At 43.9% G+C, this 11813-nt stretch overlaps 1 non-coding gene across 1 annotated transcript; it reads right to left on the bottom strand.

The window, feature by feature from the left end:
- Nucleotides 1-11321: 11321 nt before the first annotated feature.
- LOC145135246 (small nucleolar RNA R71) lies at nucleotides 11322-11428 on the bottom strand. The gene has a single exon (XR_013719707.1). It is a non-coding gene; the product is annotated as a small nucleolar RNA R71 (small nucleolar RNA).
- Nucleotides 11429-11813: the final 385 nt, after the last annotated feature.

The raw sequence follows: 11813 nt of genomic DNA, 5'->3' as shown, positions 1-11813 counted from the left end.
CCAGGAGTACGCCCAACGTACGTATGCAGATCCTTAAACCCTAAAATTAGAGTTTGCTCCCTATATAAAGAACATAACCCCTGTTGGTTCAGCCTCCCTTCACTCTTACCCAGCCACCACGAAAAACCCTAGCTCCCTTTGTGTGCCTTTGTGTTCTAGAAGCCATTTGAGAGTGTTTGTGTGTTGTTTTAATGAGAAAAGAAGAAAGGAGCTTGAAGAAGAAGCAAGGATCCACCAAGAGCTTGTAGATCCAGAGGATTGACACCATTTCTGACTCCTTTGAGGTATCAAGTTCCATACTTGGCAATTGTACGCTTAGATTTGTTTATTTGGGGGTTTTTATGTCCTTTTGACTCCATTGTTGGGAGTGCTTGAGTATTCTTGGTTCCAGAGCATAAGAGTTGTCCTTTTGGACTCTTAAAAGCACGTAGGGTCATAAAAATCGGAGTTTCTATAAGGGTTAGATGGTCTTAAAGTTTGTATAATGGACCAAAATCATGTTTTGACTCCAACCATGCATGCAAGCACCTAAAGTTCGTAACTTTATGGCTTGGGAGGCCTTAAAGGACCTGGATCTACATTTTGAACGTAAAGACTTAATGGATTAAGTCAGAAGTGAAGTCCCAAGGAAACTGGGTAGTACGTTAAGCGTAAACCCTGGTACACAGTGCGTACTGGGGTGGTTCACGACCAGTTACCGGTTACGGTCAACCTCCGTTTGTGGCCAAGAGTACGCTGGGCATACTTGCCAGATACGTCGCGCGTACGTGTGCAGAATGGCAACCATGGGCCTTTGGGCCTTTGGATTGGGCCTTGAGCTTGAATCAAGCTAAGATGGGGGTAAGGTAGTCTTTACCCCAATCATGGAATTATGATTTTTGTGTTGGGACCCAATTATTAATTGGGTGATGTTTGATATTGACAGTTCGAGAATCTGTCAACCAGCAGTTGGGATTGTGTCTACGGGACTTCAGCAGTGTGAGGTGAGTTACCTTCCAGTAACGGTGGGTCTACGGCCACAATGCCAGCCCACTAGTAGGAGTTGTATGTTAGATGATTGTCTTTGTAATATTCATCTAGGTTTGCTACTACCTGATATGTTTATGTGCTAGCATGATATGTTATATGTGATAGTGGTAGTAGGAGGGGAATAGTCCCCAAGTTCGGTTGTTAGGACCGAAGGGTAGGTCGGGCACCCCAGATATGTCTGACAGTATGTTTATGCTATGATATTATGTGGTAGTAGTAGGAGGTGAAATAGTCCTCGTATCTCGCTCGTAAGGACCGAAGGGTAGGTCGGGCACTCCAGATATGCCTGACAATATGATTATGTTATGATATGTGTGGTAGTAGTAGTAGGGGGTGAAATAGTCCTCGGATTTCGGTTGTTAGGACCGAAGGATAGGTCAGCACCCCAGAATGGTTTGACACGGGTAGGTCAGCACCCCAGAATGGCTTGACACGGGTAGGTCGGCACCCCAGAATGGTCGGACCGTGTAGGGCGGGCACCCCAGAATTGCCCGGCAATATGTATGTTATGTGATTGAATGGTATGTGGTATGATGGGGGAACTCACTAAGCTTCGTGCTTACGGTTTTCAGTTTTGGTTTCAGGTACTTCGTTTTCAAAGGAAATGAGTCGGTTCGATCGCAGCGCATCACATTATGGCTTTCCGCACATGAGGTCTTTGGGATTACACTCTGATATTGTTTCATGATAACATGTTTTGATTATTTCTACTTTGTTTTTGACATGTCATGATATTATGGATGTTTTCTTATACTGTTGGCTTTATAATAACTTATTTAAAAATGAAATTTTTGGCCTTGAATTTTGGGATGTTACAAGTTGGTATCAGAGCCTTGGTTTGAGGGATTCGGGCACACTCTCGAGTGTGTCTGAACTCAAACTAAGGACTTGGTATGAAATTTTTCAAAAAGTAAAATAATTTTATAAAAGGCAGTTTGAAAAGAATTCGAAAAGAGAAAAGAACTTTGAAAAGAACAAGGTGTGTGATGCGTGAAATCAGCCGAGCTCAAGTAAGTTTTCCCCTAGATACCCATACATGTTATGATATGATATGATTATGAGAACAACATGCTATATTAGGGCTAAGGATCTAGGAAGGATGCCTTATATGCCTATTGTATGTGCTTGTAGACTTGAATGCTAGTACTGATCAGTCAGTGATAGGATAGCCTGCTTAGGTTATGCCTGATTATATGAGCCTTTAAATTGCATGTACAGATTCCTGATTAGAGGATAAAATGATTTGATTGGAATATGATGGTTAGATTTCCCATTGTCTGAATGTTGCATGCTTTGTGCTTTGTAGGACTTTTAGTGATGTGAGTTAGCTATTAAGTGAATATGCTAAGTCACATGTGGCACAGGCTAGATAATCTCAGAGTGATAGATTTGACCCTATTGCGCAGCTCTTGTTTGAGTCCAACCGTTCTAGGGATGGGTCTTTTACTCGAAGGATTATCTGATCTCTGTTGCATGTGGCTATATTCATGATGTAGCTAGTTGACGTTACTGGGAAACTTTCAACAGCTGAGGACTGAGTGGGTACGGGAACCTAGGAAAGCCTAGGATATGTTTCAGTGGGTTAGTAGTGAGGTTCAGTGAGACTTGGGGGTACCAGTTTGAGGAAGTGACTTGGAGGATTCGGGAGGATTGTTGAGGAAAGTATGGATAGGTGTGGAAGGTAGTATTGGGCCCGTACTACTGGAAGCACAAGATCCATACTCGAATCGGTGAGAGTCTTGGAGAATCTGAGAAGCTTCGGGGAGGAGTTTGTGACCCGGTTTGGGGACAGAGGATGTTCCAGTTGTTGCAGCTTAGCTATGGGCAAGTGAGCTAGTGAGCGTGACAAGGTGTCAGACCCTGAAGGATATGACTTCCAAGAGTTTGTAGACGCGAGATTGGTTTGGAGCGTCGTGGGAAGAGAGGGTCGTGCCAGGTGTGTATAGTAGAGGGTCCTGGGAAGAGACCCATGACTTCTGATTATCGGGGGAAAGGCCAGCGAGGCCGGAGTCAGTGCAGCATGTACAGGAAAGTGCACAAGAGAGTTGTCGCTCCAAGGGTTTAGGCTACTACAAGGTAGTGGGATTGGTCATGTCAGCAAAAGGTGATAAGGATTCTTGGGTATATTTGAATCCTTGGAATGTCAGTTCAGTATGGTGTTAAGCACCCAAGAATAACATTTAGATTCTGGTTCCGACTCAGGAGCAGGGCCTGGACCAGTCGATGCGCGATCGCAGAAGTTCATCTCATCGGAGATTACTTGCAGAGTTATGGGAATGGACCTCAGTGGTCTTTCGTTCAGCCAGGGAAAGGACTTTGGGAGTTCTCGGTAGTCGTATCGGGGCCTTTCGGGCCCGATTTGTCGCGGGGTAGTTAGGGGTTCATTTCAAACCCAAGGTCTGTGGAACCTTAGAATCCTTTGGGAAGGAAGATTCTATAATTGGTTCCTGTCATTAAGACCAGGATTTCGTCAGATGTTCGCTGGTATGTCATCTTCTGCTACTAGATGGATGTTGGGAATACGTACCACTTTGGAATTCTGATTGAGTTTGGGCAAGTTAGATCTCGGGTCGGTTCTCTGTCATTTTTTGGGTTATCAAGGATCATATATGCCATCCTGCATGCCGAAAAGTCCTTGATGAACCCACAGAGGGACGCATCTTGCGAAGTGGGTTCCGCGTGTACCGTTATCATTCTGGATCTTTGTCGGGATCGGTGTAGGAGTAATATGTAGAGGATACTCGGCCAGGGTTAGAACGATAGCTCTCTAGTGAAGTCAGCGTTTAGTGGTTCTATCATGGTTCGGGTGTGGTCGACAATTGTCTATGGATGAACTTTGGAGTTCAAGGCACTACTGTTTCTAGGAAAGGATCGGTAGCATGAAGATGGTAATGTCAGTTGTGGGTGTTAGATGCATAAGTGGTTGGTCATTGGATGTTCAAGAGAATTGTATTTTCGCATGGGTTGTGTTCGGTTAGAGTTCAGTGGTGCTGCAAGGTTGGAAGTGGGAATGAGGATTCGTCAGCCAGAGTGAAGATTAAGGCCTTCAATTGACAACAAGGTAGATGGACTAAGGTGTCAGACTGGACCAGACTTCAAGAGTACTCTTCGAGATTTCAAAGGATGGGCCGATCTTAAGGTTTGACTGGTAATTGATCGTTCACATTGGTAAGCTCAGATTGTCAGCAATAGACTATTAGGAAGTAAGAAGGATTGGGAATCCTTCAATTCTCACGTACCGTGAAGACTTATTTGAATCTAAGTGGGGGAGAGACTTTTTGTAAAGTTCTCCAAATGTGATTTTTGGTTGCGCGAGGTGCGATCTCTTGGGCACCTTGTCAACCAGAAGGGTATTCTGGTCGATCCGGCCAGGATAGAGGCCGAGATGTAGTGGGAGATGTAGTCAGATAGTGTTCGAGTGTTGTAAGTCTGCGGGTGTAGCCATAGCATTCACTAGCAGTCATATAGTATTAGAGTGTTGTAAGTCTATGGGTGTAGCCGTAGCATTCACTAACATCCAGATAGTGTTCAAGTGTTGTAAGTCTGCGGGTGTATCCGTAGCATTCACTAGCAGTCAGATAGTATTAGAGTGTTGTAAGTCTGCGGGTGTAGCCGTAGCATTCACTAGCAGCTAGATAGTGTTAGAGTGTTGTAAGTTTGCGGGTGTAGCCGTAGCATTCACTAGCAGTCAGATAGTATTAGAGTGTTATAAGTCTGCGGGTGTAGTCGTAGCATACACTAGCAGCCAGATAGTGATAGAGTGTTGTAAGTCTGCGGGTGTAGCCGTAGCATCCACTAGGTTGGTATATGGCATGAGTGTGATGTTAGAACGCGGAAGGAACAGTAGTAACCACCAGTTCGGGTGCAACAGTGAGGATAAGGAAATCCACGGGTTGGATTTCGGAATTACCCAGATGGATTAGATCTGGTTGAGCCAGTGATAAGGCCGTGGGAGCGCCACTGCAGTTATGGGATCAGGAAAGAAATGGACCGTATAAGATTCCTTGTGATGTAAGGCTACCATCGGTTAGGTGGCAATCAATTTTAGCCTTGGATTTGATGATGACAGGATTCAACGCATGAACCCGATCGGTTAGATCGGGAGGTTGTTAGAGCCACAGTGGCATGATAACTAGTGGCAACTAGTTCCAGGGAAGTATTTCGTTCAGAAGTCGTGTGATGCAACTAAGTGGGGAGTCCTTTGTCCCCGCAGCCGGGCCGGAACCCGGCATTTCAGATGATTGGTGAATAAATCGAGACCAGGAAGGTCTCGGTAGATTCTGGAAAGCAGCCGTGTGGCAACATACTGCTTCAGGAAGTTCATTGTTCGGACAGTTTTATCGTTTGGGCAATGTTAGTATTTGCGTTTCAGGTTGCAAATACAGACGGAATAATTGGTTGATTGGGAAGTGGCACGTCACTCACAGCGGGATTATTTGAGCCTTAGCCGAGTATAAGTGATATGAAGAGATAATTTGGCTTGTGGTCCTGATTTATAGTGGGAACCTCGAGTTATCAGAAGTTGGGTAGTCAGATGAGAGATGCCTGACCTACAGGAAGGTCAAGGACGAACACCAGAGGCCTAACGGCAAGACTCAGCCGTTGGATATCCCGCTGTGGAAATGGGAAGATATCACCATGGATTTTATCACGAAGCTTCCCAGGACCGCGCGGGGAGTGGACTCGATTTGGGTCATCGTGGATCGGTTGACCAAGAGCGCCCATTTCATCCCGATTCAGGAGAGCATTTCGGCCAAAAGGTTGGCCGACATCTATATCAGAGAGGTAGTAGCTCGGCACAGGGTGCCAGTCTCGGTGATTTCCGACAGGGATGTGCGGTTCACTTCCAGGTTCCTGAACAAGTTTCACGACGAGCTGGGTACTCGTCTGCACTTTAGCACCGCTTTCCACCCGTAGACGGATGGTCAGAGTGAGCGGACCATCCAGACTCTGGAGGATATGCTGCGGGCGTGTGTTCTGGACTTCGGAGGTAGTTGGGATACTTACCTTCCTATGGCAGAATTCTCTTATAATAACAGCTATCATGCGAGTATCGACCGTCCTCCCTTCGAGATGTTGTATGGGAGGAAGTGCAGAACCCCAATATGCTGGGGTGAGGTTTGTCAGAGGGTCATGGGGAGTACCTAGGTGGTACTCAAGACCACAGAAAGGATCCAGCAGGTTCGGAGCAGGCTCCAGACTGCTCATAGTCGGCAGAAAAGCTATGCCGACAAGCGTCGTGCGGACCTGGAGTTCCAGGTCAGGGACATGGTTCTCTTGAAGGTGTCGCCTTGGAAAGGTGTCATTCGGTTCAGGAAGCGGGGCAAGGTGGGCCCCAGGTACATTGGACCTTTCAGGGTTATAGCCCGGGTGGGCAAGGTAGCATATCGGCTGGACCTGTCATCCAAAATCAGTCAGATTCACAGTACTTTTCACGTCTCCCAGTTACGGAAGTGCCTGGTGGACGACTCGGCAGTGGTTCCTTTGGAGGATATTCAGGTGGATGACAGCTTGAACTACATTGAGCGGCCAGTGGCGATCCTCGACAGGAAGTCGAAGGACTTGAGGAAAAAGAGGGTGGAGCTGGTAAGGTGCAATGGCAGCACCGCAAGGGCTCGGAATGGACATGGGAGCCGGAAGATGAGATGAGAGAGCACTACCCTGAGCTGTTTTCAGCAGCAGCAGCGGACTTCGAGGACGAAGTCTAATTCAAGTGGGGGAGATTTGTAACATCCAGGATTTTTCCAGGTATTATGAGTATTTGCCTTAATTAATTTATGGGTTGTTTTGGTTGGGCTTTGACTTTGGGCCCTTAAGGGTGGGCTGAGGAACCTCGTACCCGGGGCGTACATTGCTATGTACGCTCAGCATACTCAGGAAAAGGAAACGCGGAAGCCATGCACGTACGCGCAGCGTACCAGGAGTACGCCCAGCGTACGTGTGCAGATCCTTAAACCCTAAAATTAGAGTTTGCTCCCTATATAAAGAACATAACCCTTGTTGGTTGAGCATCCCTTCACTCTTACCCAGCCACCACGAAAAACCCTAGCTCCCTTTGTGTTCTAGAATCCATTTGAGAGTGTTTGTGTGTTGTTTTAGTGAGAAAAGAAGAAAAGAGCGTGAAGAAGAAGCAAGGATCCACCAAGAGCTTATAGATCCAGAGGATTGACACCATTTTTGACTCCTTTGAGGTATCAAGTTCCATACTTGTCCATTGTATGCTTAGATTTGTTTATTTGGGAGTTTTTATGTCCTTTTGACCCCATTCTTGGTTCCAGAGCATAAGAGCTGTCCTTTTGGACTCTTAGAAGCACCTAGGGTCATAAAAATCGGATCTTGGTGGTTAAGCCAAAACCATGCAAGGGTTTGATGGGCTTAAAGTTTGTATAATGGACCAAAATCATGTTTTGACCCAACCATGCATGCAAGCACCTAAAGTTTGTAACTTTATGGCTTGGGAGGCCTTAAATGACCTGGATCTACATTTTGGACGTAAAGACTTAATGGATTAAGTCAGAAGTGAAGTCCTAAGGAAACTAGGTAGTACGCTGAGCGTAAACCCTGGTACGCTGCGCGTACTGGGGTGGTTCACGGCCAGTTGCCGTTTACGGTCAACCTCCGTTTGCGGCCAAGAGTACGTTGGGCGTACTTGCCAGGTACGTCGCGCGTACGTGTGCAGAATGGCAACCATGGGCCTTTGGATTGGGCCTTGAGCTTGAATCATGATAAGATGGGGATAAAGTAGTCTTTTACCCCAAACATGGACTTATGATTTTTGTGTTGGGACCAAATTATTAATTGGGTGATGTTTGATATTGACAGTTCGAGAATCTGTCAATCAGCAGCTGGGATTGTGTTTACGGGACTTCAGCAGTGTGAGGTGAGTTACCCTCCAGTAGCGGTGGGTCTACGGCCACAATGTCGGCCCACTAGTAGGAGTTGTATGTTAGATGATTGTCTTTGTGATATTCATCTAGGTTTGCTACTACCTGATATGTTTATGTGCTAGCATGATATGTTATATGTGATAGTGGTAGTAGGAGGGGAATAGTCCCCAAGTTCGGTTGCTAGGACCGAAGGGTAGGTCGGGCACCCTAGATATGTCTGACAGTATGTTTATGCTATGATATTATGTGGTAGTAGTAGGAGGTGAAATAGTCCTCGTATCTCGGTCGTAAGGACCGAAGGGTAGGTCGGGCACCCCGGATATGCCTGACAATATGATTATGTTATGATATGTGTGGTAGTAGTAGTAGGGGGTGAAATAGTCCCCAGAGTTCGGTTGTTAGGACCGAAGGGTAGGTCAGCACCCCATAATGGCTTGACACGGGTAGGTCAGCACCCCAGAATGGCTTGACACGGGTAGGTCGGCACCCCAGAATGGTCGGACCGGGTAGGTCGGGCGCCCCAGAATTTCCCGGCAGTATGTATGCTATGTGATTGTATGGTATGTGGTTTGATGGGGGAACTCACTAAGCTTCGTGCTTACGGTTTTCAATTTTGGTTTCAGGTACTTCGTTTTCAAAGGAAATGAGCCAGTTCGATCGCAGCGCATCACACTATGGTTTTCCGCACATGAGATCTTTGGGATTACACTCTGATATTGTTTCATGATAACATGTTTTGATTATGTCTACTTTGGTTTTGACATGCCATGATATTATGGATGTTTTCTTATAATGTTGGTTTTATAATAACTTATTTAAAAATTAAATTTTTAGCCTTGAATTTTGGGATGTTACAGTAGATGTGAATATTATTTATTAATGTGATTTTTATTTGTGTAGGAACATTTAAAATATAGCAACATTCATCCTGTCTTCCACGTGTCGAACCTTAAAAAGTGTCTATCCGACGAAACCCTTGTGATCCCTCTTGATGAGATCGAGATCAACGAGAACCTTAATTTCGTGGAAGAACCAATCGAAATCATGGATCGGGAAGTCAAACGAACGAAACAAAGTTGCATACCGATAGTGAAGGTCCGCTGGAATGCCAAGTGATATTGCCAAATTTATACAAAGTTTTAGGCAATATTGATCTACATTTTATTTAATATTTTGGTTATTTGCATAGAATTATGGTACTTATGAGGATAAAATGTTATTTGCAGCCAAAATAAAGCATTTTAGAAGAAAGGTACCAGAAGTGACAATACTTGGAACTTTGGGGGACTTGAAGAAAAGAAGAACGAAAAAACACCCAAAAGACGTGCTCACGACGTGAACAGTTGATGGTTCACGACGTGAGTAGAAAGAGTTATAAGATAAGCATCCGGGTGAAGGAATCCTTGCCGAATACGATTATCTCGAGTTCACGACGTGAGACTTAAATTCTCACGACGTGAACGGTAAATTTAAAAGATATTATAAATACCTTTGCCCATTACGATTTGGGAGACTTTTGGCTGAAGGAAGAGGTTCCAGGAGGCGATTTACAGTAGAAGCAAGGTCCTGGAAAAGGGTTTTCAACACCAAAAGAGTAAAAGTTCATAATTAAGTTATTTGTTTGATCCTTATAGACATGTTTTCTTATTTGAGTTGTGTTTACATGTTAGTTGCTACTATGAGCAGCTGAATCTAGCTACTCTTATCTAGCTAGATGAAGCTTCAAAGTTATGAATAGCATAATTTTATATGGATTTTTTTAGTTGGTGAATTGCTTGTGTTTGATTTATTGTTACCTAGCATGCTTATGTTGTTGCTTTAGTTGCTTAAATTCATGTTACGTGTAGCTTAGTGACCATTAACTGCATGAACTTCATAACCTAGTAATTTAGTGAACATTGAATTGCTAGAGCTAGGATCAACCAAAATCTTAGTTAGTAATTGAAGTAATTAACTTTGTTGTGCTAGAGAACATAGATTATGACCATAATTGTGTTTGCATGATAAATCTTACATAGCATATTCATAAACATAATTGGTTCTGTGTTTAATTGTGTGTGACCATACATAGTTTTACCTGAATTAATTAACTATTGGTAAATTTAGACCTAAATTACTAATATAATAATAACCAACTTAATAATCCATAATTATTAGCTAGCCATAAGGACGAAGTGGATTCGAACTAGATAAGAGTGTCTTTTAATTATTGATTGAATTTGAGTTAAGTTAGTCTGATCTTGCAAAATCAGATAAAAACCCTTTTTAGCTTGTTAATAATTAGATTAATTTAGTAGTAAATAGATTAATTAATAACACCGTTCCCTGTGATCGACACCCAACTTACCTAAGGTATATTGTAATCTGACTAGGTACACTGCCTACAAGTGCATAGTTAGTCTAAGTTTGTTAGGTTATAAATATTAAAATTAGTGGGTACTTCCGTGCACATCAAGTTTTTGGCGCCGATGCTGGGGAACGGCTTAGTTAATTATTAGTTTGTTGCTTTAAATTAATCGATCCTTTTTGTAGGATAAAACCTGCAAAAAGTTACTTTTATGTTTTAATTTTTTCTGCATTACAGGACTCACGACGTGAAGCTTAAAGATTCACGACGTGAGAACTGTGATTCTTAGTTTTCTTTAGTTTTTAGTTTATTTTTCTATTTTAGTTCAGTTTTACGTTTTTATTTTGTTTAGTTTGCAGGAGTTCATGACCAGAGGCTCTAACACACCTTTGGTGCCACCACTTGAAGATCCGGAGTCAGCCCTTCACAAAAATAAGAACAAGAACGCGAAGGAAGATCAAACGCCAAAGAAGACACCCTTGCAAGAACTAAAATCAGCCTTTTCAAGGAAGTCGGGGAAGAAGACTAAGACAGTGGAATCGAGTTCAGCCTCAAAGGATAAGGGCAAAGTTGAAGAACTTGGTCCAATTCCTATTCCACACGAATCAGAATACGAATCCGACACAGAATTTGGACTTTATACGAGTGAACCCGAGGACGAGCCGGAGAACGAGATGGCAAATATAGATGAGATGGCCATGGGGGACTACAAGAAGCGCATTCGAGATGATGTGGGGCCGGGTTTAGTACATCCTACGATTCCTGCCAATGCCACATTCGAGTTGAAGGGACATATCCTTACTGCACTTAAGGATATCCCATTTTACGGGAAGGATCACGAGGATGCTTTCAAACACTTAGACGAGGTGAACGATATTGCGGATTATTTTAATACTCCCAATATCCCAAGGGAGACAGCTTTGCTAAGGATGCTACCAGTCACTTTCAAGGGAGCAGCAAAAGACTGGTTAAAGGCACTCCCACCTGGTACAATCACCACATGGGCCCAATTGCGTGAGAGATTTCTAGATCAGTTTTGCCCACCCTCCAAAATCTCTAAACTCAAGAAGGCGATTGCCAAATTTGAGCAAAACCCGGGGGAGTCATTATACGAGGCATGGGAGCGCTACAAGGGGTTGTTAAGGAATTGTCCTCAACATGACCTAAATCTTCAGCAAGAAATGTCGATATTTTATGATGGGGTGAATGTCATGACTAGACAACTCCTTGATTCACAAGGACCCCTAACAAAGAAGAACCCAATTCAGGCCAAGGAGCTGGTTGAAGAATTTTCAAAGCACTCTCGTGAGTATCACAACCCAGGACGCGATGGAATGAAAGGCAGTGGAGATACACAAACTGAAGAGATGGTTGCTGTGATGGCAATGCTTAGCACTATGGATAGGAGATTAACTCAAATGGACAAATCAATTCATGCAATTCGAGTTGGTTGCGAGAGATGTAGTGGTCCACACTTGACAAAGGATTGCAATATGGATGAATATGGAAACAAGAAAGCTCAAGTATGTTACTCGAGTGGGGACAAGTAT

This window comes from Lactuca virosa, chromosome 8 (genome assembly GCF_052849685.1).
Source record: "Lactuca virosa cultivar CGN04683 chromosome 8, Lactuca_virosa_CGN04683_v6, whole genome shotgun sequence".
NCBI lineage: Eukaryota > Viridiplantae > Streptophyta > Magnoliopsida > Asterales > Asteraceae > Lactuca > Lactuca virosa.
The sequence above is the reverse complement of the archived record's forward strand: the minus strand, read 5'-3'. Positions and strand labels throughout refer to the sequence as shown.